Raw genomic sequence first — 24,910 nt, 5'->3', positions numbered from 1 at the left:
ATTCACAAATAAATGTACAGAACTTACTGTCCCTTGTAACTTTCCACTTGTCCATCAAGTTTCCTAGGTAGATCATTGATTCATCAGCAAATAGCAATTTTGTTTTTTCCTTTCTGGTATTTTAACTTAGTGTTTAAATAGGAAAAAACAGCTGTGTATTTTTCTTTTTCCTTTTTCCCTTTCTCCTTCCTTCCTTCCTTCCTTCCTTCCTTCCTTCCTTCCTTCTTTCCTTCCTTCCCTCCTTCCTTTCTTTTTTACATCCTGACAGCAGTTGCCTTACCTCCTCCCTTCTTAGTTCCTCCTTGCCACCTCCCCTTCCTCCCCTCCACTCTTCCGGTCCATTTTAGTAAAAAGCAGGCCTCCCATGGATATCAAGCAGCCATGGCACACCAACTGTTTTTCTTCACAGTCAGTATCTCTGGCAGTGAGTTTGAAGTGAGTTCTTTAGCATTTCTGCCACCAGCCGAGTGTCCCACAGCTCAGCTTTGTCACAAATTGCCTAAACTGGAGTAAATGCTCACAGGGCAGGTCTCAGTTCCTGGATATGGAGTCTTATTTCAAATGCCAACCACAGGCAGCAAGTTCCATGTCACCCAAACCCTGACCTGGCTGTAAACAAGGGCTCCTGACGCCTCTCCAGAGCTTTGGTAATTTTCCCTGGCAGCTCACAAAATTCAGAGCATCCCATAGGTTCACCCATGTGTTAATAGGACACAGTAAAAAGCCAGGGAAAGAGGTCATGGGTGAGTCTAGAACAGCCCCAGGTTCAGGAGCTTCTGCATGCTTTGGGCTAGGGTGTGCCATCCTCCTGGCACATGGATGTGCTTACTAACATGTGTGCTCCCCAGTCGTGTATCTTAGGGATTTTTACAGAGGCCTCCTGTCTCAGTCTGTCTGGGATGCCGTAACAGCAAGGGTAATTTATAAACAACACATTTTTAATTTCTTCTCAGTTTTGGAGACTTCAGGTCTGAGATAGGAATGTCAGAAGAGTCATTTATCAGGCCTGACCCTCATGTATGGGGACTTCCTCACATAGAGGAAGGTTCTCCCTCAACCCTGTTCATATGTGTACCATGTTGGTTACTTTTCTCATCCTCCTGGCCAAGCAGCCAACAAAAGCAATTTAAAGAAGGAAAGACATGGATAAGGACCCTCTGTGATATCTATCATCTCATTGTTCATGATGCTTAATTCAGCTGATCTGGCTGAGTAGGTAGCTGTCTACGTTAGGGGTTCTATTGTTGCAATGAAACATCATGACCAAAAAGGATGTTGGGGAAGAAAGGGTTTATTCAGCTTATACTTCTGCATTTCTGTTTATTACCAATAGAAGTCAGAACAGAATCTCAAACAGGGAAGGATTCTAGAATCAGGACTGATGCAGAGATCCTGGAGGAGTGCTGCTTACTGGCTTGCTTCACATGACTTTCTCAGCCTGCTTTCTTATAGAACCCAGGACTCAGCTCTGGAATGGCACTACCCACAATGGGCTGGGCCTGCTTCCATCAATCACTAACTGAGAAAATGCCTTATAGCTAGGTCTCATGGAGGCATTTTCTCAGCTCAGGCTGCTGCCTCTCTGATGACTCTAGCTTGTGTCAAGTTGACACGCAAAACCAGCCAGGACAGTGGCCTCCCTCAATACTTACTCTGTTTGTCCCTTCAGTAGCCTTGTGTTCAGTTGAGTGGGATGGCCTTCCCTGACAAAGGAGGGTTCTTCTTCAGACCAGCACTATGGCAAACTGTGACCTCCTGCTAGAGCTCCCAATAACTTCAGAAGAACAGTGTTAATCTGGCTTACTGTTTGAGGGATACATGCCAGGGAGGTATTGGAACAAGTGGCTGCGTGGAGACTGGAGTTGGTAGCCAAGTCTCAGTTGAGTAAAAAGCTGGAAGCAGACACACAGCAAGGCAGGTTACAAACCCCACAGCACACTCCAGCTGCCTGCTTCCTTCAGCTAGGCCCCTCTTCCCAAAGGTCCCATAACCTCCCAAACAAGTACCAATGAGCAGGAACCAAACATTCAAGTGTAAAGCCTACAGGGACATTTTATGCTAAATGGTACCAAGCAAGAATTTCATTCTTGAGGGATCTGCTCTTCTGCCCGAATGCTCTTCTAAGACTCCACCACTTACTACTATCTCACTGAGAGTTAAGTCTGTGTGGATGCTGGAACAGAGTACCCAAAGCAGATACAAACGGGGGAGCAAATTCGGTTCATCCTCTTCATCCAGTAGGTGTGATCCACAATGAACTGACCTCTAGCCTCTCTATCCTCAAGGACAAGGAATGAGGTTGAATGGTCCCAGCTTCCAGTCATGGATTAAGCTTTTCATGACAAACCCTGAGGCTGAAACTGTCCAGACTCCACCAATTTTTGCTCTTTAGAACAAAGGATTCCATGTTCTTGAAGGTTCAAAAGGAGAAGCTTAGTCTTGGAGCCAGAGATTTGTTCTAGGAGGAAAATATGGAACAAAAGATGGCCCTGTATTCAGTAAATTATAAGAATTTTGGAAACTTTGGAGGACAGAGGTGGGTGTGAGTATCTTCACACGTTGCATTTTCTTCTCTTTTCTAATTCTATAGGTTGGTATCTGAGTCAAAGCAGAAGCGCACATCCCATGATGATGAGGGTTACATTTTGGGCGGGCCTTGATCAGAAGGTCATGCCCCCTCCCCGTAAGTGATGGTGGGGAGTGGGTCTTCTGAATGGGAGTTATTTTGCTGTGTTGTTTGTGTGGGTTTTGCTGTGTGCCCAGTCCCAGGCTCAGCATTCACTTGTGTTAATTCATTTTGCTTCTTACTCAGCTGCCTTGTTCTGCTACCAGGACAGGAGGCCTACCACAGGGGCTGAGAACCTCCAGAGGTCACACAATTGATGGAGGGTTGGGTTGACTTCTTCCCCCGAGGCCGAAACTGTCCAGTGAGGCCCTGCAGAGCTTCTCTTTCCTCTGTAGTGGAAGAGGAAGCCATCTTTCCCCCAAAGGGGTGGGTTATTTATTTATTTCTGTAATGAGGACCGACGCTGAGCTTTTTTCAGGGTAGAAAAACAGTTGACGACTTAGCTGAATCCCCTGAGTCTTGACTATTTCCATCCAAAGAATGTAGCCACAAGGTAGCATGTACCATAGACTTGGGCTCCACCCAGTCATAGTGTGATTACTGTGCTAGCATTACCAGAAAACATGCTGGGGTCCGCTAAGGCCTCACCACAGGGCATCATCCTGACTTCAAAAAGAGGTTTCACAGGCGTCTTTCTTTTCATAGCTGCAGATCACTTTAGTCAACACCAAAAGATTCTAGACTATTTCCATGTTTGAAAGAATGTGAAGCTCTCCTGGCCAAGACTGTGGGGTGCTGCTCTGTGAAAGCATCCCTTTCCTCCATGATGCTCATTCATTTGGGTCTCAGTTGACTTACTCACAAAGCTATTCATTTCACACATCTTTCCAAGTTGTTTGTGTAGAGTGTTTCTCTAACTCCAAATCTGTTCTTTTCTCTTTTGTTCTAACTTTATGCTTCTATGTTCTTTCATATTTTCTTTGAGCACTCCAGTCAGCAGTGTCCACCCCGCCTCTTCCTCCTTTGTAAAGGGTGTTTATGTATATACGGTGAAACCTCACTCTGTTGGCCAAATTGGCTTGGAACTCACTGTGTAACCTAGGCTGGCCTGGACATATTTTACAGTTCTCCTGCCTCATGAGGCTTCAGAATAATTTCCAGCTAAGATCCATGTTAGAATACTTTTCATCTCATAAGTAATGTAGAAATAAAAGAAGCTTCAAGAAGCATGGAGCCAGGCAAGGTAATACACACCAGATTGGAGGCTCAAGATGATAATTCTCATCTACAAGGCAGATTCCAGACTAGCCAGGGGCTGAGACCCAGTCTCAAAACAAACATGGAGAATGAGGCAATAAAAGAGTCAAGTGTTTCAGAATGTGTGTTCACTGGTTTAAAACAAGGGTTCAGGGAAAGAAGAATGTATTTATGCCATAGCTGTATATCTAGGCAGACTCAACAGTGTCTGGGGAGGGGATGAAGGGACCACGGTGATGCCTAGAAGGCAAACACTGGAAATGTGCTTTCTCTGCAGGTGTGTGAGTCCTCAAGCTCTGCACAGCGAGTGCCCTGCACAAAGGCCTGACTCCGGGTGGCACTGTGGGGAGGAGCTGTTTAGAAGGTGGATCCTAACACACTTGTGCCATGATCTGCAGCCCTCATTAGAGGTGAAGGAACAGGAGTCACCCCTCCCAAGTTGTGCCAGGAACCTCTGGAGTCATCTGCTAACACTAAACCTTTTCTTTCTACAAGTTCATTGTTTTAGATAATTTATTATAGTAATAGAAAAAGCTGACCTGTTGGGGCTGGAGAGATGACTGTACAGCTAACACTTCTTGCTCCTGTAGAGGGCCTGAGTTCAGTTCCCAGCATCCACATCGGGTGGCTCACAGCGTCTTGTAGCTCCAGCTCCAGGGAATCTGATGACCTACTCTGGCCCCTGAGTCACCTGCACAAACTTATACATATACTCAAAAAGACATTTAAAAAAAAGTTTTAAATTAATATATAGGATAAATCAAAATAACTTCAAGTTTAGGGCAATTGCCATAATAAAAGAAAGCATAATTCAGCAGAAGAAAATCAGAATATGCAATGAGAAGTAAGAATACCACTGAATTAATGGACATTTTAAATATGGTGGTAAAACTGGGTCTTGATATGTTATTAGTGGGTTAAATTAGAATTAAAGGTAGAAACAAAGTAGACTTGAAAATTCCAAGAATTGGCTGGGCTGTGGTGGTGCACGCCTTTAATCCCAACACTTGGGAGGCAGAGGCAGGCGGACCTCCCTGTGAGTTCAAGGCCAGCCTCGTCAACAGAGTGAGTTCCAGGACAGGCTTCACAGAGAAACCCTGTCTCAAAAACCAAAGAATAAAAACAAATTAAAGAATAAAATACAATAAAAATCCAAATTCCAAGAATGGGTTAACTAAAAAGATGAGAAAGTTTAGTATAAAATGCTAGCAGGGACTGGAGAAGTGGCTAAGCTGTTAAAAGCACTGGTTGTGATACAGAGGGTCAGGCTTCAGTTCCCAGCACCCACGTGGAGGCTTACAGCCCTCTGTAACTCCAGTTTCAGGGGATCCCATGTCCCTTCCTTAGCTCTTCAGGCATCCTGCTTACACATGGTAGGAACACATACAACACTTGCTTCTGGCCAGGAACCCTGACTGAACATACTTCGTTGTCTAACTGTAACAAGGTTTAATTATAAAGTGGTAACAAAAGATTACAAACAAACACTCCTGGAAAGTAAAATTATTAAAGAGAGGTCACTAGGAATACAAAGAAATATTTAGATCAGAATGACAAAGAAAACACAGGACAGCAAATTTGTCAGACAAGTCCAAGGCAGGGTTGTAGAAGGTCTGTAGCTTTAAGTAGATTCTTAAATTTTAAGAATGTTGAGGGCTTAAAGACAGCCACAAACAGAATTCAAAGACTCTTGAAGGTATTAGCAGATGACTGCAGAATAAATAAGATAAAGGGGAAACCAAGAAGATTGACAAAACTAATGTTGGATTTCCAACAATATTAAAAATACACTGAAAAGAAGAAATGGGAGCTGGGTGTGCGGGGGGCATGTGGCTCAGCGGGTGTTTGCTTTGATGGCCTGAGGGACTGGAGTTCAGATTCCCAGGATCTGTGTAGATGCTGGGTAGGTGTGGTGGCCCACTTGTAATCCTGCTGCTTGGGAGACAGAGACAAGGAATTTCTGGATAGAATTGAAAAAATAGATTTGCCAAATCAGCAAGCTTTGGGGTTACTTGAGAGATCTTGTGTAAGGCGGGTGGCTGAGGAAGATACTGTCATCTCTGGCTGCTCCACGCATGTGCACATGCTTCAGTGTACCCGCACACGCAGGTGGTCTGACTCATGAAACACACACACACACACACACACCCCACAAAGTGAGAGGAGGACATAGAGAAGCTTGTAAAAAGCAGAAACAATACATTTAAGAACAGTATGGTAGTCGATCTTCATTGTGGACTTCATGGATGGACTTAAAATCACCAGGAGGACTTTGTCTATGAGGTGTTTCCAGCAAGGTTTAACTTGGGGAGCCCCCCCCCATGCCAGCAGCGCCATTTCAAGGGCTGTGGTCCTGAACAGAATAAAAGGAAGAGGTGGTCTGGGGCTAGCATTCACTTCTCTCTGCAAACGCGATGTAACTGGCTGCCTCTGGCTCCTGCCAATACACCCTCCCAGAAACACCCCTTCACACTGTGGTGGACAGCATACTTCAAACCATGGACCACAATAAACCCTTTCTTTCGGCTGGTTGTTTGTCATAACAGCGACCAAAGTAATGAACATACCTCCAAATGCTAGCAATTCAAATGAATGCCTAGAAAAAGCTTTGCTGGGAAAAAGCGAAGGCACAGTGAAAATGGAGTCATGAACGCCATGACCTTTCGTTACTGCCGTCCAGGAAGATCAGCTGTCTTCCTTATTCCGGTGACCCTGGTGAGCAGAAAGAGGAGAAGCTTTCCCCTGCTTTTTTTTTTTTTGGGGGGGGGGGAGATAGGAGTTGAGGTAGTCTCACCCAGAGGACGGAGGGTCGGGCCTGTGCTGCTTACAGGCTTCTTGCTGCACAGTTGCCAACTGAGGTGGCGCGCCCGCCTCCCTCAGGCTGCTGTGGATTAAGTGGCCAACAATTTAAAGTGCCCAGCAACTGCCAGGAACAGGGGATGCTGCCGGCAGGGCTGGGAAGAGGAAGAGGAAGCTTGGAACCCTAGTGTTATGGTAACATGACGTCATCACACCCATCACCGCAGTGCAGGGAGTCCTGGTGGGCGAGCTGACCATGGGCTTTACCCGAGTTATTCAGCCTCGGGCTGTGGTTAGCCCCACAGTGCACCAGCTACCAGCCAGCCCCCACCGAGAAAGGAAAACGGAGCAGAGTACGTGAAGGCTGGGGTTTGCCACTGAAGATCCGGAGAATCACGAGGGTTGAGGTCCAGGGGATTTAGGCTGGAGTGACTGTGTGATGACAGTCTGTGACCCACGGAATAGGGAGGGGACAGGGTGGAGGGGGACAGGCGCGAGGGGAAGAGGGGCGGGTCAGCCCGCGCTGTGGCGTCATCCTGTGAGCAGCGCTCTCCGCAAGGCTCTGGCTTTCCTCTGGTGATCAGTCCCAGACGCCAGAGGAGTTACAGGATCCACCTGTTAACACCCCTCGAGATCCTTAACCCGCCCCTGCATCGCCTCCGGAGAAAGATGCACCCCAGCTCCTCGCCCAGCTCTTCTTCTTCTCCCTCTTTTTATGTCCCCTGCGGTCCGCCTGCGTAGATGGCTCCCGGCCTGGCAGGTGGCTAATTTACAGTTTGTGATTTCGGTTGAAAGCAGTCAGCACGATTAAGGGCTTGGTTCGGGGTCTGCAGGCAGGGCGCCACTGGGTCCCTCTCGGAATGAAAGGCAGAGCTGAGCGAGGGGATGCAGCCTCGGGTTCCGGCTGTCCGTCCCCCACCCCTCGCTGGTGATGTCACAGCCCGTCCCCAGCTCCCTCCCGCTACAACCCCATTTCTTCTGCCGCCGCTCTGCCCGTCCCTCTCCCCTCGCGACGAACCAGCTAGCGGCTGAGGCTCGGACGCAGCGCGCAGCCAACCAGCGCAGCGGGAGGGGCTCGGGGCGGGCCGGGCCGGGGGCGCGGAGCTCGTCACGCGGTGCGGCCGTCACAGCACCAGGAGCAGGCAGCGAGCGGCAGCGTTTCCAGGCTCGGGGACCCTCTCCGGTGTCAGCGCCCATGCGGGGCCATCGCCAGTGACACCCGAGAGGTAAGGCCGCCGCCCCCCGGCCTGTCGCTCTCCACGCCCGTCATCCCGCACCTGTCACCGACACCCGCACTAAATGGGCATCCGGTGGGGGATTCAGGGCCAGCGCCAATGTCCTTGTCGCCGCCCGAAGCGCGGGCTGGGAGCTGCGGCTTCCCTTCCCCCGCCTCTTCGAAGAACAAAGAGGCGAATTCAGAGGTGCTGCTCCCTGCGAAGCTTTTCAGGGTCCTCAGAAAAGACTCCTTAGCTGCGGCGCGACCCCTGGCCTGTGTGGGTGGAGGTCGCCACGAGCGGGATAAACAGGTCTGGGCACAGCCTCTTTCCCCTGTATCCCCCCACCGCAGAAAAGCTAGCCAGAGGGATGCGGCAGAACCGCGGGGGAGGGGAAGCGGGATGCGGAGTAGGGACCAGGACGAGGCTGCGGGGCGTCGGGACGGGGCGCGGCTGCTGATCCAGGCCCTAGGGGAGGGCGCGCGGGGCAGCCGCTCTGGTCCCCTGTGGGGGAGGGCAGACGCTGGAACCGACAGCAAAACAGGCGGGCGGGGCGGGGGCTGCGGCGCCGCGGCCAGGCCACCGGCTAAATGCGCACTTGGTGGCTGCCCATCACTCGGATCGCTCCCGATGCTCCTCCCTCTAGAGACCCCATTTCCCTTCCAGAAAGACACGGCGCTCAAAGAAGCACCCGCGACACTCCCGGTGGCTTCTAAGCTAGCGCCCCAGTAACAGGTGTGGCCCCGGGGCTGGAGGGAGGGGGCTGAGGGGCGCGTCCGGGCGTCTGGCGTCGGCGGGCTCTAGGAACACTGCCTGTGAAGACCCTGGCAGGACCCTCCCTCTTTAAGCCGCTCCTCGCCCCAGCTGCCTCCCAGGGGAAGGCCACCGCCCTCTGCTCCCATCCCGGCAGGGACCGCGTTCAGGCTAAGGGAGAGGGAGGGTCTGAGGTGCGGGGAGGTGCAGGGTCGCAGGCGCGAGAGGGGGAGGGGAGAGAGGGATTGCCAAGTCATGGGGCCTGCTGGGCGCCGGCGCGACGTCGCCCGGGCGCGGACCCGATGCGCGCCCACGTCCCCAGGAATGGGGACTTTTCACCAGAGGCGGGAGGACCCGGCCGCCGGCGGCCAGCCTTCCTGAGAGAGGACCGCATTGCTGGGATTAGAGGCCTGCTAGGGCAAGCGGATCGGGTCACGAGGGTGCGGGAGGAGGGGGTGCGGGGAGTTCCTGCTGCGCTCAGGGCTCGTGCTAGTCCAGTCCCGGGGACCCACAGACTCAGCGCAGGCTTCGGCGGAGCCGCGGGCGCACAGCGCTGGCAGGACAGCGTGCTCACCGCCTCTGTCTGCGGAGACGGCGCGGCTGCAGGGAAGCTGTGGGATTTGGGGGGGCTGGGGCTGCACCTGCGGCGGCCATTTTGCAGGTGTGGCTGGTCACCTGCCCTAGGCAGGCTGCGGGGAGCAGGTGAGCCGGGCAGGTGTGAGCTGGCGGCGTGAGGGGTCTGGAAGGTCCACGCAGGCCTCAGGGCCAGCATCGTCTTCCGGAGGTTCCTTTGCTTTTGGTGGGTGGGGTCAACGCCCAGGTCTTCTGCAGGCAGAGGTGGCAGGGGCTCAGCGTCCTCGCGTGTGAAGCTTGGGGAAGGCCCTGTTCTCAAGACAGGGTACTAGTGGCATCCTCCTGCAGTAGGGGTGGATCTGAAGGGCAGGTTGTCCTTCCTGGTTTGTGGGTCACTGGTTAGAGAGGCTGCCTTCGGAGGTCCCTGTGCGACAGCTTGCAGTATGCCTCCCCCATCTCCCCTCCGCTCTGAGGCTGAACGCCTCTCTCCGTTTCCGCTGTCCTAATGCCCTACTCAGATGGAGCACGGAACCTGCAGGCTGGACCAGGCCAGTGGGTGGGGGTGGGGTGTCTGTCGGTCTCAGGATCCAGCCTGTTCTGTGCACATTTTTCTGTCTGTTCTGTTGATGTGCGCTCCCCAAATGTAGCAGGGCAGTCCTCCTGTAGGCTTTGTTCAGGGTTTGGTGGGAAGGGCAGCAAAGATGGGGTAGCAGATGGAGCCGGCTAGTCCTAGCGAAGGCCCAGGAGGACAAGGTTGGAGTTCAAGGAGTGTCATCCCGTACAAAACCTGCATCCTGGCCATGCTCTTGGGGAGGGTCCATCTCTCTAAGAAATGGGAGGGGCTCAGTGATCACCTGTGGAGAGTGATGGGCCTGGGCCCCTGAGCTGGCAGATGACCGTGTAATTTGTGGTGTACTGAGGTCCACATGTTCCCTCGAGCATGGGCAAAACCAGATCCAGGAACAGAGCTTCCTACCGCCCGCGCTGGAAGCAGTGCAGAGACTCCCCAGATACCTGATGTAGCTGGCCTGCTGCTCTCCTCCTGAGCCCAACCAGAGGCATGGACCCACTCTTGGCCTCACTGACTACAGTTCTCTCATAGTCATGGTGACTCAAGAAAGGGCTGGCTGAGCCAGGCCTGCGGATGGGACACTGTAAGGATGGAGGACTTAGTCAGGGTCAGCTGCAAAGGCCCTCCTGATGCCTTTGCCTCCTGACCCTTCTCAGGGCCTACCCCAGACCCTCCTGTAGCCACGTAGTTCCTGAGTTGCCCCAGCAAAGCCTTTACACCCTACATTTAATCTTAGCCCAGGTGTGGTGTGGGAAGGTCAGGACATTCAGATGGTCTGGTTCCCCCCTCCCCCCATGTGCTGTCTCCTGCTCAGACTGCAGTACTCGCTCCACCTACCCAGATACTCCAACCCCATGCTAGGGACCCGCAGCAGTGACGGCTCTGGTTCTAGAAGCAGGTGGGAGTTGGGGTCAGGACACTAAGTAGCTGAGTAGCCCCTGTTCAGGTTGCCTTAGGAGCTGGTTCCCACTGATCTCATCTCACCTCTCATCATCTTGAGTGGTGGTAAGTGGGGAAGGCAGCTGTGGCCCATCTAAGGATGGCTGACAGGCAGAGGTGGAATCAGAACTTCTAGCACCCATCTAGGACTTCCTGGGTACCACTAACCTTGTGCTGGGACAGCCCGGAGGTCAGCTCAGAGGAGGGCCACAGGAGAGGTCAGGGCCATTGAGATCCTAAAGGCTTTATCTTCCCCACATTTACCTTGTGGAGCTGGGACTACATACACCAGATACAAACACACCATAGCACATTCATATGTGCACACATCTGCACAGGTAACAATCATGCACACACAAACACACATGTGGAGACACACATACATTCAGTGTCCCCTGTTTTGTTTTTTTGTTTTTCCTATCCAAATCTTCTCTGTCATCCTGAAAGGCCTTTTGGGTGTTTCCTCCTTCAGAAAGCTTGCACACAGAGTGCAGAACCCCGCCTCCCCATTTCTCCTCTCTCCTGCAGGCTTGGGGCTGGGACGAAGGCAGGGGACATGACATGACATAAACTGTACTGTGCTATTGTGTGCATTCCATTATCAGATGTTTTCAGATGTCCGTGAGGAAATGGTGCCATCCCCGTTACTCAGATACAGACACTGAGGCTCAGAAGAAGTCATTCTTGACTTTTCCAGGCTCCAAACAATTGCTGCTCTTTTAGTGCCTTCTGTCTACCTTCCATCCTTCCCCTCTGCCCTCCCGTTTTCTCTTATGCCTCCACTACTTGCCCCTTCCAGGGGTGGTGGCATAGTGTCACCTCCTACCGTTCAGCAAGACTCAGTGAGTTCATCTTTGATATCAAAAGCTCATGGTAAGTTGCCACTGCACTGTCAACTGGGGTAATGTTGGTTCTGTGAAGTTTTGAGGCTGGCTCTTGGGGGAAGCGCTAGGGGTCACAGTAGCCCCTGGCTGTCCCTAAGGACCCCTCCCCTTGAGCTGGCCTCTGGGGATGTGATGTCCAGAATGTCCCAGTGAGGTGCCAAGACTCCTCACTTCCGGCCACCTTCAAGTGGGCCTCAGTTGCCTATCACACCTGTCACCACTTCAGAGTAAGACCATAAGAGACAGGGCCAGTGGGCGCCAGCTCCCCAGGCTGCTGCCCTGGGGGCGGGGGACTCAGCTGCCTTGTATGATTGGTGCTCACTCTCTGCCTGCTTCTCAGTCTAGGCCACTGTAGCTGCGGGTCCCAGCATGGGGCAGAGCTGTAGCCACAACAGGTGCTTCTACGGCATGGCGGAGCATGGAGGAACACTGGCCTGAAGTTTTGCTTGTCTGTGCATTACCTCTGTGCTTGGTAGTTTTCTGTGTCCAGGTGTCTTGTTTGCATGTGTGTCTGTGCATGCTTGGTACCTGAGGAGGCCAGAAGACGGTGTCCCTGCACTGGAGTTACAGATGGTTGTGAGCCACCATGTGGGTGCTGGGAATTGAACCTTGGTCCTCTGGAAGAGCAGCCAGTGCTCTTAGCCACTGAGCCATCTGTCCAGCCCCTGGCAAGACATTTCTTGGTCAGGGATTTCTTTTCTCTAGACCTCAGATATTCTTCTCCTTAACTGAGTGGGTTTCTTTTGTCTCCAGGGTTCTGCAGCTCAGCTGAGTCCCTGCTTTCCTGACCCCCCAGCCCTGGGAGCCTCCTCCTTCTTTCTGGCTGATTACACTCAGCCTAATGCTCACCTTCTGCAGCTGGTCACTGCCTTCTGTCAGTTTGTCTGATTCTGTCCCCTTGGCTGTCTGTTTATGCTTTTCTATCTTGTTTTGCTGGGGCGCATCCTTGGGAGACTTATTGAAAATGACGCATGAATCGATGATGTGTGAGGGGGCTCTGCCTCATCCTCATCGTTCTGTGAGTCATTTCCTCAGCACTTGGGAGGCCACAGCTTCAGAGACCTGGACATCTGGGTGCTTGTGAGAGCCTTTGTAATTCTCCTCTCCCTGAATTCTTCATTTTCCATGGGATTCTATTTGGATCAACCTCAGTGGGTTTTTGTTTGTAACAGTGCTTCTGGGCCATTCGAATGGGAGAGCAGGCCTCTTCTTTTTAGCTTTACAATCCTCCCACCTTTCCCCTCCTTTCTTCTCAGATTCCTATGCTGCTGCTTTTCCCCCTCCACATTTGTGTCCTTGTCTTTTCTGTTGAATGGGCAACTTTTAGACTTCTGTTTCCAGTTCTTGGTCTGAAAGTCTGTCTGTCCCCTTTTCCAGTATCTCTAACACATTGACTTTGTTAACTCTAATCCCTCCCACCTCAGAGCATCCTGTTCCTACAGTGGAAGGTGGCTCTTCCTAAAGCACTTGAGTATGTAAGCTGGGGTTTTGTTTGCTTGTTCTGTTTGTCTGTGGCTTCCCTTTCCCATGGAGTCCATTTTTCTGCTGCTTTCCTCAAGCCCTTCACTTTGCACATTTGCTGCACTCATAGAGGCTGGAGTCCTCATTGGTGCACACACGTCTTGGGAGGTCCAGTGACAGAAGAGTGCTTTGTGATACATCCGCTTCCTCTGAGTGGGGCTCTGACTGGATTATTTGCAGGCTCAGGCCCAGGTGACAGGATGGCTGCTGCCAAGTTGCCCACCTAGCACCAGAGTTCCAGTCCCAACCTCTGCCCTGAAGGCTATGCTCTGTAATATTTGTGGGAAAAAAAAGCATTCAGCTGTCTGCTGATGGTCCCAGTGGTGCTGCCTGCTCTGAGGTAGATGGTGGCAGTGGGGTAGAGTTTCGTGTTTAGCTCTATGCCCCTCACCTTCCTCTGGCTTCTTTGGGTGCCCGAACATGAGCCCTGGGAAGATTAGCACCCAAGCATCTGTTCTCTGCTTCAGTTCATCACTGCAGGGGACCCAGGCCCCTTTTTCTCATCACTAGGCTCACTCTATGGCATTCCTCTGATTTTATGAGGTCTCAGTGTGACTGGCAGGCCTGATTGTCAATTGTCTGAGGGTCCTGTCCTCGCTCTTTGGAAGTCTCGGGTATGGACCGGCCTGCTTTGACTCTGTGCATCCACTCTGATGTGAAGAAAACCCATTTCAGATTTTGCTGTCATGTTCTTTGAAATGATTCAGTGCTCAGGGAGAAGAACCTGTTGATGTTGTATTCTTCAATGTCCCTGGTGTGTGTGTGTGTGTGTGTGTGTGTGTGTGTGTGTGTGCATATCAGCCCACTGCTCTATCTTAAAGGTAGACAGATCCTGAAGCAAAGGCTTCTGGGTCGCCAGGGAGGCACTCACGTGTTCTCTGCAGAGTCTTCCCTGGTGGCCGAGGGCACCTTCTACTCATGCTCGCCCACATGCTTGTCTGCTTTCTGCATGTGTTGATCCAGGTTCTGTAACTATCATGTAATACCTGAGACCATGTAACTCATAAAACATCAGAGATTGTTTGGCCTACAGTCAAAGAGCATGGTGCCTGCCTTCGCTCAGCTATGGCGAAGGACTTAAACTGCATCTAACAGCCAGAACTATCCCATTCAAGACAGAATACATGTGATTTTCTATTAAAGTTGCTCCTATGATGAGCCATTAAACCATGAATTTTCAAACAGCACATTTCCTCATCCTAAAGATGCTGTTAACACATGACTCTGGGGATTAGATTCGAGCCATGGCTGCACTCTCAGCCATTGCATCATGGTTGTCTCCTGCCTGCTGCCCACGGTGATTTGGCATTTCCTTGCTCTCCCCGTGCACAGTACTGTCCCATGTTGATGCAGAAGCCTGAGATATAGTTGCACCCTCGCCCTTGCCACTGTCAGACAGTGGCAGCGATGCTTCTGGTGCCCCAGTGTGGGTCCTGCTCCCTGTCAGACAGTGGCAGCGATGCTTCTGGTGCCCCAGTGTGGGTCCTGCTCCCTGTCAGACAGTGGCAGCGATGCTTCTGGTGCCCCAGTATGCGTCCTGCTCCCTGGCTTGGGAGCCCCAAGGCAGCTCAGTTTCCCTTTGACTCTGCCATGCCCACACTACACATTAGCCTTCCCCACTGTTGTGCCTAGTAACCGGTTCTCTTTGCCTCTGAGAGAGTTCACTCTCCCCCCACCCTCTGGAGTGATGACGAGGTTACCCTAGCTACCCTTTTTAAAAATACGTGTATAGGTTGGGTGAAGTGGTGCACGCCTATAACCCAGCACTCAGGGAGGCAGAGGCAGGCAGATCACCGTTTGAGGCCAGCCTGGTCTACCAAGCAAGTACAGGACAGCCAAGGCTACATAGAGAAACCCTGTCTTGAAAAACAATATATATATTGTATATACATATATATACACACATATATATGTATGAAATCTCGTGTGTATGCGTATGTGTGTGTTTACATGTACATATGTGCACAGGTGTTTGTGGCCATGTCTGCACATGCAGAGACATTCAGAGGCCAGAGGGAGATTCTGAGTGTCCTGTTCTACTATTATCTCCTACCGTACTCTTTTGAGGTAAGAATCTCTCCCTGATTCTAGCTCACCATTTTTCAGCTAGGCTGGTTGGCTAGTAAGCCCCGTGACACTTTTGTCTCTGTAACCTGCCCCCTCAACCCCTGTTTGGGTTACAGGTGTACTGGCTTCTTACATAAATGTAGGAAATGTGTTCTTATGCTTGGTCAGCAAGCATTGTAGCCCACGGAGATATCTCCCTAGCTGTGGCTGCACTGCATACAAAGGGCTATATTTCCATAGATTTGTTTCTTATCTTTTCTGTGTACATGGGTGGGTTTCTGTCCCTCCCTATATCACCCAGTCTGTCTGTCTGTCTATCTATCTATCTATCTATCTATCTATCTATCCATCCATCCATCCATCCATTTATCTACCATCCATCTATCTGAAATCACAGGTTGTCCAGACTGGTTCTGAATTTATTTTGAGTGGAAGATGACCATAAACCTTTTATCCTTCTGTCTCTCCTGCCTAAATGCTGGGATTACAGAAACGGGTTCACCACAGTCAGCTTCCCACTCAGTCCCAGTACTGTACTGTACCTCCTGATCTGCATGGGACACATCCCAAGACCCAATGTACATGCTTTAAACCATGGTGGGACACAACCCCACAGAGACTGTTTTTTCTTATTTATGTGTATCTGATAAAGTTTAGTTTATGGGATGAGCACAGTGAGAGGCTAACATTAGTTCATAATGAAGTGGAGCTATCAAAATCACAAGCCTTAACAAGTTTAAAATGGAGTTATCTGCTTAGTTTTGCAGATATGGTTGACTCTCCAGATAGCTGAAACCAAATGTGTTAGCTGTTCTTACAACAAATACCCAACAGAATTGACTTACAAATGGAGAAGGTTTAGGAAGGTTCAGGGTTTGGATCCAAGGTTTAGTGGACACATTCCTTTGGGCCTATGTTGAGGTGTCATGCAGGAGTTCACTGTCAGCAAGGCCACTTTTTATTTCATGTTTAGGAGAGAGACAGAGAGGGGCTGGGGTCCTTCTGATCCTGCCGAGTACTTCCCCTAATGGAAGACCACCCTTTAGGTCCTCCCCTAAAAGTCACATCACCTCCCAGTAGTGTAAGCTACATGGGCTGAGGCTGGGAACTGCAAATCCAAGCTGTAGCCCCGGGACAGTGAATCCATGGTCTGTTTCCTTCAGACTTGTTGCTGTTGTTGCCATATTCATATTCTCCCACACACATTTTTAGAAGCAAGTTGCCAACTTTAATAAAAGAGATTAAAATATCATTTGAATTTTTAGATCAATTTACATAAAAGGCAACATATTTGAGATTTTTGTTTTTCACAAAAGGTCATACATAGCTCTGGCTGGGGAGGTAGCTGAGCTTGTGCCAGACAAACAGGAGGACTTGAACTTGATCCCCAGCACAGTAGAGGGTGGGAGGTTCTTGCTTGTAATCCGAATGGTGGGGAGCAGGGACCGGAAGGCTCCTGGGGCATGCCAGCCAGCCAGTTCTAGCTGAATGGGTGAACCCCAGGGTCAGCGAGACCTCTGCCCCCATTTACCCCCTCATGCACCTGTAGGCACCATACACACACTGTACATACAAAGGGCACAGAAACAGAGAGGAAAAGGTCATAGGTCTTTATTTAGACCTTCTGTCACGTTTTTGGTAAACTCTTACATTTTTCTTCATGAAAATTTTATAGGCCTTTTAGTGATGACCTTTAGGTATTTTGTAGTTTGGACAGTACTTTAAATGGCACTGTAAGATATTTCTAATTCTCTGACCTGGTGTGTATCAACATGCAGATTTCCAGCAATCTTGCTGAAGATTTGCTCTTGCTCGTGATTTGTGGGAAATCATGATGTCTGTGCAAATAAGCAACTAGACTGAATGGTGACTGTCTACATGCTCTCTCTGTCTCTCTCTCATCTTTGTTGTTTTTCCTGTCTTACTGTGTGACTGGAGCTTCTGGAACAGTTAAGCAGAAGTGAGGGGCAGTCACCTGGGCTGGTCCCAAGTTTGTTATAGATGGAACGATCTTTTTTCCAAGTCACTGACGGTGCAATGTTTGGGTGGGTTTCAGTGGATGGCTTCTGGGATTTAAAAATCATTTTCTCCAAATATTGCTCAGAGATTTATTATATGTGGGTATAGAAGACTACTGACTTAATTGTTTTAAAAAAAATATCTATGAGGGTGTCATACATTCCCCTGTTTCTTGGGTGTGTGATGAATCACAATAACAGATGTCCCTGTTAAGATTTATGCCAATATTTCAGGAGTTCCAGGTTTTCTTGCTAATTAAAAATTTAAAATTACATTTGTTTATTTATTTATTGTGTATGTGTTAGTGCACTTGAGAGCCATGGCCATGCCTGTGGAGGCCAAAAGACAACTCATGTTAGTTGGTTTTCTCCTTCCACCATGTGGGTGCTTGTGATTGACAGGCTTAGTGGCAAGTGCCTTAACCCACTGAGCCATCTTGTCATCTCTGGCACTAATTCTTCTGGACTCCTGAATCTATGTCCATTAATGAAACTGATTTATAATATCTATTTTTCTAATTTTCCTTACTTAATTTGTCACCAAAGTTATGTTAGTCTCAGTGAATAAATTGGAAATATATACTTTCTCTCCACATTTCTCTCCCATGCCCCTTTTCTTGTAAAGTCTATATAAAATTAGAATTATTTTTAAAAAAATGTATGGTGGAGCCCACTTATAAAATACTACTAGTTTTTTTGTCTAGGTTGTTGACAAATTTATAGTTTATTGTTATGATATGTAAGTATAATATTTATATAAAAATCATAATACTTCAACATAATACTTCATATTTACATTATTTAATTTAGTTCTTTTCTTGAGGTGGAATCTTGCCCTGTTGCCCTGGTTGTTATCAGACTCCTGGGCTCAAATGATCCTCTGGCCTCAATCTCTTCTGTGCTAAAAATGCAGACACCCACCATGGTGCCTGGCTTGTGGGTGAATTTTTAAATAATTGACTCAATTATATCTAATAATTTAGAAAAGTTTGTGGTTTTGCTCACTGGCTTTTCCCTAGTTACAGGTTTTCCTCCTTCTTGGAACATCTAATATTTATTGGCTCTAAAGGTGGTTTTTACCCTGTGGCCTGAGTTATCCATTTTATCTCTAGAGTGCTTGGTTGCTCTGTCAGGCTGGCAGCTCTCTGGAGGGATGGCTTTGTCCACCAAAGCCCATTAAACTTCTCTACAGTATATTTCCTGTAGGGAAGCACAGACTCACCCAACTAAGACAGAGTTTTTTGGTGTCTCCATGGAATTCCTGGGGCAGAGAGGACGCTATCCTGAATGACTGAATCATAAATACCTCCTTACTTGGTGCAAGCATTGGGGACTGTTTCGCCTTCAACTGCGCTGTTCTTTTGTCTCTGCATCACATGGCCATGGGATGACACTGTGCAAGGTTCAGGGGCATCACTGGCAAATATCTGGAGTTGTGAGCAGTCTCTTCCTTTCCAGAACTTTCCGACTTCCTCCTCCACCCAAACTCTGAGAGCTAAATCTGGGCCACATGACTCCATCCTGGCTGGAAGTGGGAGCCCTATTCTGCTAATAGTATTTTCATTACTATTTACTAAGAATTTCAGTAGCTCCAGCATGACTTCTTTGATGTATCCATTATTTAAAAGTTTATTTTTAATATTTCTAAATATGTGAGTTTTGTTGTTGTTATGACTATTTAAGTTTATTTTTAAATGAAGTGATCCATTTGACACAATCTGTAAGTCATTGGGAGTTCCTTTGTGGACTTCTGAGTTTTAAATTTCTAAGAGTTCATATTTTGTGCCATTGTTTCCAATTACTGCTTTCTTTAGGAAACATTTAAGGCAGCTGAGTCTGGGCATTTAAAAATCTGATGCCTGATTCCTCTCTCCCTCCCTCATCCCTTTAATCTAGTGAAATTAATTGCTTTTCCATTTGCTTGGCAATCTATGATTTTTGAGCTTGCATATGGCTGGCCATCTGTACTGGGGAGACGGGAGTTGGGGAGCATGGGTGGGGTACTTTACAGAAAGGCCTGTGGCTTGTCACCAGGGCTTCAGATCTGACGCTGAGATCAGCTTGGGTGCTGTGGGTCACACAGGTATTCTCAATTTTAAACTGCACCTCCGTGAGGACAAGCCATGGCCTTAGAGTCTCAGAAACTCTAGCTTTGTCACTCCTGGTGTCCTTCTGTCTGAATGTTGTTGAAACAATCCCCTGTGTGTGTCCCTTTAATGGTGAACATCTCCTGGCCTTGCAGTCGCTGAGGGTGTAGCTCTGGGAGATCAGCTCTCCTGCAGTGGTGTTTGCAGTCACGAGTGGTCTGCCTGCTGGCACGTGGTCCCAGGTCTCTGGTGCCTGGCATCAGCAAGGGCCCTTGCCTTCTTGCTGACAGGGCACCCTTATTTCAGTAGTGCTAGTTATGCACTTTTCATTCATTTTTGTTTCCTGGGTAGGTTTTCTCTCTTGTTTCTGATGTGTGTCATTTGTCCTGGATTTCTAGGTGCTCTGTAATGTATGCCAGTGGTGGCCATCTCCTCTACTCTTCTTCTCTCTACTGAGAAATGTTCATTTTAGTGACAAAACTTACTCTTGTCTTCACACACACACACACACACACACACACACAAAACCAAACCAAACAAAAAACAAAACAAAACAAAACCAAAACCCACAAATGGATGACCAAAAATGAGTTTTGTTTTTGTTTGCTTGGAGACATGTGGCTCAGGCAGGTACAGAACTCTAAACCTACATCAGCTTCTTAAGTGCTTATGTGCTGGGATTACAGGTGTGTGTGTGTGTGTGTGTGTGTGTGTGTGTGTGTGTGTGTTGATACTCAGTTTGGTTTTTTGAAACAGGGTTTCTCTGTGTAGCCCTGGTTGTTCTGGAACTCACTATGTAGGCCAGGCTGGCCTTGAACTCATAGAGACCAACCTGCCTCTCTGGGCTAAAAATAGTTCTTTTAAAGTTAGTATGCCCAGAAAAATCAAATGATGTACTGAATTTCTTTAGAAAAATCACCAGTTTTTATACAGTATTCTGCTGCATTTGTGCCTGCAGGCCAGAAGAGGGCACCAAGTCTAGGTGGTCACGTCGCAGATGGTTGTGAGCCACCACGTGGTTGCTGGGACTTGGATTTTGGACCTTTGGAAGAACAGCCAGGGTCCTTAACCTCTGACCGTCTCTTCAATCCTTGTGTAGGCTTTTTAAAAGCTATCTTTCTTAAGCAAAATAATGGGCTTATTCATTATTATTTTAAGCACTGTATGAAGAGACAGTTCTGGGGTTTACCCTTTGTGTTTTGTTTATTTCAATGTCATGTTTTTGAGATTCATCCATTCATGGTCTCTGTCCTGAAATTCCACTGGAAAAGAACATAAACTAGAACTGAGGAAAGGAGCTGGTTTTCCCCGAGGGTAGCAAACAGGAGAGAGCACAGAGCAACAGAACAGCCAAATTCCTACATAAAATGAAGAAAACTACCATCAAGAAAAAAAATCCTATAAGTAAAAAGAAAGAAAAGATCCTTAATGAACATAGAAGTAAAAATCTTCAACAGCATTGGAAAGATATTATGCCACAGTCAAGTGACATTCCTCGCAGAGATGCAAGGATGGTTCAGTATGTAAGTCATCCAAGCCAGTCACCGTCAACAAAATAAAAAGCAAAATGTCATTTCAACAGATAAAGCAAGGTAGCTGATGAAATTCAACTTCCCGCTATGAAATAAACCAACCAACCACACTGAGAAAAATTAGATGCATATAATGAACATATCATGATAAAGAACTTTAATAATAAGCTTGTAACTAACATTACATTCACTGGGGAAGCTGGGAGCTTTCTCTAAGCTCTAGACAAGACCTCACCACTTTCCTCTTTGTTTAGAAGTGTTTTATTTTAGGCGTTTGAATGTTTTGCCTGCTTGTATGCATGTGCAGCACAAGCCTGCCTGGTGCTCACAGAGGTCAGAGGAGGGGACTGGATTCCCTGGAACTGGGGTTATAGATGGTTGTGCACCACAGTGCGGTGCTGGCAACTGAGCAAGTGCTCTTAGCCACCGAGCAGACTCTCGCCAACACTTTACAGTGATGCTGGGAATTTTTTCTTGGATTATTTGGGGTTCCTTAAAACCTCTCTCTTCCACACCCCAAACCTTAGGTAGGAGAGAGAAGGTTAGTGGGGAGAGGGGGTACAGATGCTTTGCTTCTCTTGGCTCTTTAGGGTTGATGGGTTCTTAGGGGGCTATACCAATCTCCGCCCACAGCAGTCTCCTCCAGGCCACTACACTGAAATGTTTCTCTCTGCTCCAAACCACTGCACCTCAGTCTCTGGCTTCTCCAAACTGCCACAGGCCACACCTTCTCTCTCCGGGCTTTCATATTCATAACCCTCAGAGTCCCAGACTCGGAGTCCTAGCCCTTCTTCCTGCTGCACGAGGCAGGCCATTATCAGCTGGCAAAGGCCACACCCCACACAAGACAATTATCAGCTGTTGACAAACTAATGCCCAAACTGAAATCCCACACAAAAACATTTATACAACATAACTGAGTTTAAAAGAAACCAAAATTTCCATTACATTTTTTAGTATGAAAATTACAAAACACTGATGAAAGAAACTAAAGAAGACACACAGTATCAATGAACTCATATACACCTAACACACACACACACACACACACACCAGGAAATCCTATTTTTTTGGTTGAAATAGCTATCATTGTTAAAATGTCCATATCTTCCAAGAAATTTAGATTCAATGTAATCCCCATCTAAATGTAAGCGACAGCTGGCATGATGGCATACGCCAGTAATCCCAGCTTTTGGGAAGAGGAGGCAAGAGGATTAGAATACAGTTCAAAGTCATCTTCAGCTCCATAGCAAGTTTGGGGCCAGCATGGGGTACAAGAGACCCTCCCTCAAAAACAAAACAAACACATCAATGGTATTCTTCAGAGAACTAGAAAAAACATAGTACTGATTTACATGGATCCAAAATAAACTCTAAATAAGCCAAGGCTATTTTAAGCAGGATTGGAGGTAGTTGTGTGGGGGGTGGGTGGAGAGGGGCAGAAGGGATTATAATGCCTAAAATAAAAATATACTGCATATCTGTTGTAATCAAAACAGCATGACAGTGACGTAAATGCAGATAGGTACACAGACAAATGGGACAGAATGAGAGCTGGAAGTAAGCCCCACATCTACCGCCAACTGCTGTGGACAAAAGTATAAGGATACACATGGGCTGAGTGGGAGTGCACGGCTTTAATCTCAGCACAGGAATTGAGGCCAGCTTGTAAGTTCCGGGACTGCCAGGGCTGTGTAAGAAAACCTTGTCTCAAGACAAAAAAAAAAAAAAAAAAAAAAAAAAAAAAAAAAAAAAAAGAAGAAGAAGAAACAAAAACAAAAAAGAACACACACACGGAAAAGGACAATCAATCTACCATAAGTAGTGCTCAGACAGCCAGTTGTCCCTGTGCAGAATGAAGGTAGAGCCTGTCTCTTACTCAGTATAAGTAACTCCAAACTGGGTAAGTGAGTATGTATGTAAGATCTGAGATGTGAAAGTACTGATGACATAGGGTGCTCCTGGACATCAGAACCAGCAGGTAGTTTTCAGAGATGACCCCAAGGTACAGAAAGCAAAAGCAGCAACAGGCAAATGGGAGTCGTTCAGCTGTTGTAGAGCAAGAGGCGTCAGGGACCACCAACCGACAGGACGGCGGCAGCAGCTTCCGAGGCTCATGACTGGGCTAGGTGTTGCTCTGCTGTCTCGGGCTGCTTCGAACAGTAGTGATTCACTTCCTGCAGGTCTGGAGCCTGGAAGGCTGTGATGAGGTGCACTCAGTGCCTGAGGCAGGCCCACTCTCTGGCACTTTCTTGCTGTGTCCTCATATGGAGGAAGCAGCCTGGGTTCCCTCTCAGGTCTCCTTCATAAATGAGCTAAGCCACATGGAGGCCTCATCCTCTTGACCCAGATGTTTCCAGATGTTCCAACACTTTGGGGGTTAGGGTCTCAGCATATGAAGCTGAGAGGGACATAATCGGACTAAGCCTCTCACCCCCCTGAGCTCTTATCGTTTTATCTTTTGAGTCTCCGCTACAGACACGTGCCCTTGACTCCGGCACTGCTACTTGTCCTGCTTACTCAGTTCTATACAGCGTCTTCGCCTTTTCGTTTCCGTCACTGAATTTTTTTTTTTCTTTTTTAGTTTGAGAATTTCCTTTTGATCCTTTGTAGTTTCCAATTCTGGGGCTGGAGAGACAGATCCAAAGTTAGAGTGTTTGTTGATCTTGCAAAGGATCCAGGTTCCGCTCACAGCATCCACATGGTGCTCACAACCTTCCATCCATACTTAACGTAACAACTCCAGGTTCTGGGGATCTGGTGCCCTCTTCTGGCCTCATGGGTACCAGGCAAAACACTCATGCACATAAGATAAATATTTGTTTGAACTTCAAACCAAAAAACTAATCTGGTAAAACTCTTCCCCTCTTGGCAGCCTGTCTCCCTGTGCCCTGTTTTTTGAACATGCTGGTCATGATGATCTTAAAGTCCATGCTGATAGTTCCTAGGTCTGTAGAACCATCTAGTGTGAAGCCCCCCCAATTGAAGTTTTGGTTTTCCTCTTCACGTCCCTTAATGCCCTGCAACTTTTTACTTTAATGACAGCTCCCAGACTCCTTTTAAATATTTATTTATTTTTATTTTATGTGCATAAATGTTTTGTCTGCATATCTGTCTGTATGTGCCCTAGGAGGACACCAGAAGAAGGCATTGGATCCTCTAGAACTGGAATTACAGGTGGCTTCCAGCGGCTATGTGGGTGCTGGGAACTGAATCCAGGTCCTCTGCAGGAGCAGCAAGCTGTTTAAACTGCTGAGCCATCTCTCCAGCCCCAAGCCTTGTAATGTTTGCTGTCAGGGCTCACGCTGCTGACCGAGATGCCCAGACCCTGACACTGCTGTGCCCCATTGCAGGTGGCATGCCTCTTCTAGTCACAGTCCACTTGAGGCCAGGCGATAGCAGCTCTCATTGATGGGACCTTGTCTACCAAGCTCTGCTGCACATTTCTGGGCTTCCGAGACTGGCCTCTATGACTTCTGTAGTCTGGAGCGCTTTCCTAACACTGGAAGTCTTTGACTTTCAGATGCTTTGGGCTTGGGCTCTTAAATTCTACACCTTTGGTTTAGAACTTTCCAGATGTCTTCACGGAATGGCTGCCTGTGTGGCCACCTTGGCATTCCACTTCCTTCTGAGATCTTGGCTTCCTGTTTTTTTCCTCCACCACAGTCCTGCAGGTTTTTCTGTCATTCAGCAACAGCTCTCTGCCTGGAAAGACTCCAATCTCTCGGCGTCTCACCACGTGTCCAGAATGCAAATGGGCTGGGAGCCAGCTCTGCTCAGTGTTCTCTGTCCCAGCAGCCCCTGGAGCCCCTGCCCTGGAATCTTGGCCTGTACTCACACTGCTTCAGTAACTTTCTGAATCCTTTGCTGCAGATTTGAACGTTTTATTTGCAACAGCTGCCCACCTGCCAGAGCCAGGAATGCTGGTTTCTGAGATGACCGCTCTGTTTCTTTGTTCCAGAGTGGGAGCAGCCCTGTGTATTTGTGCTCCCGCTTCTGCTTAAATGTGGCAAAACCAGTTGCCCAATGCTGACCTTAATTTATTCTTCATTGTATATGTGTGTTTTTTGCCTGCATACATGTCTGTGCACCACATGTGTGCAGTGTCTATGAAGGCCAGAAGAGGGCA

General features: G+C 48.4%; 1 protein-coding gene across 18 annotated transcripts in view; it reads left to right on the top strand.

Annotated features, from left to right (window-relative positions):
• Positions 1–7,691: 7,691 nt before the first annotated feature.
• The window catches only part of Kif1a (kinesin family member 1A), an 84,636-nt gene continuing 67,417 nt past the window's right edge, over positions 7,692–24,910 (top strand). For 14 of the 18 annotated variants that reach the window (XM_060368901.1, XM_060368900.1, XM_060368899.1 and 11 more), the window contains exon 1: positions 7,692–7,848. The gene's annotated coding sequence lies outside the window, so the exon portion shown is untranslated. Of the gene's footprint in view, positions 7,849–7,930; positions 8,149–8,426; positions 8,572–9,269; positions 9,292–15,045; positions 15,145–24,910 lie in introns of those variants that run through there. The other 4 variants (XM_060368886.1, XM_060368887.1, XM_060368889.1 and 1 more) reach the window with 4 other exon arrangements.

The sequence above is a fragment of the Meriones unguiculatus genome, chromosome 15 (genome assembly GCF_030254825.1).
Source record: "Meriones unguiculatus strain TT.TT164.6M chromosome 15, Bangor_MerUng_6.1, whole genome shotgun sequence".
Taxonomy (NCBI): Eukaryota; Metazoa; Chordata; class Mammalia; order Rodentia; family Muridae; genus Meriones; species Meriones unguiculatus.
Note: the sequence above shows the minus strand (reverse complement) of the source record. Positions and strands in the feature narration are given on the sequence as shown.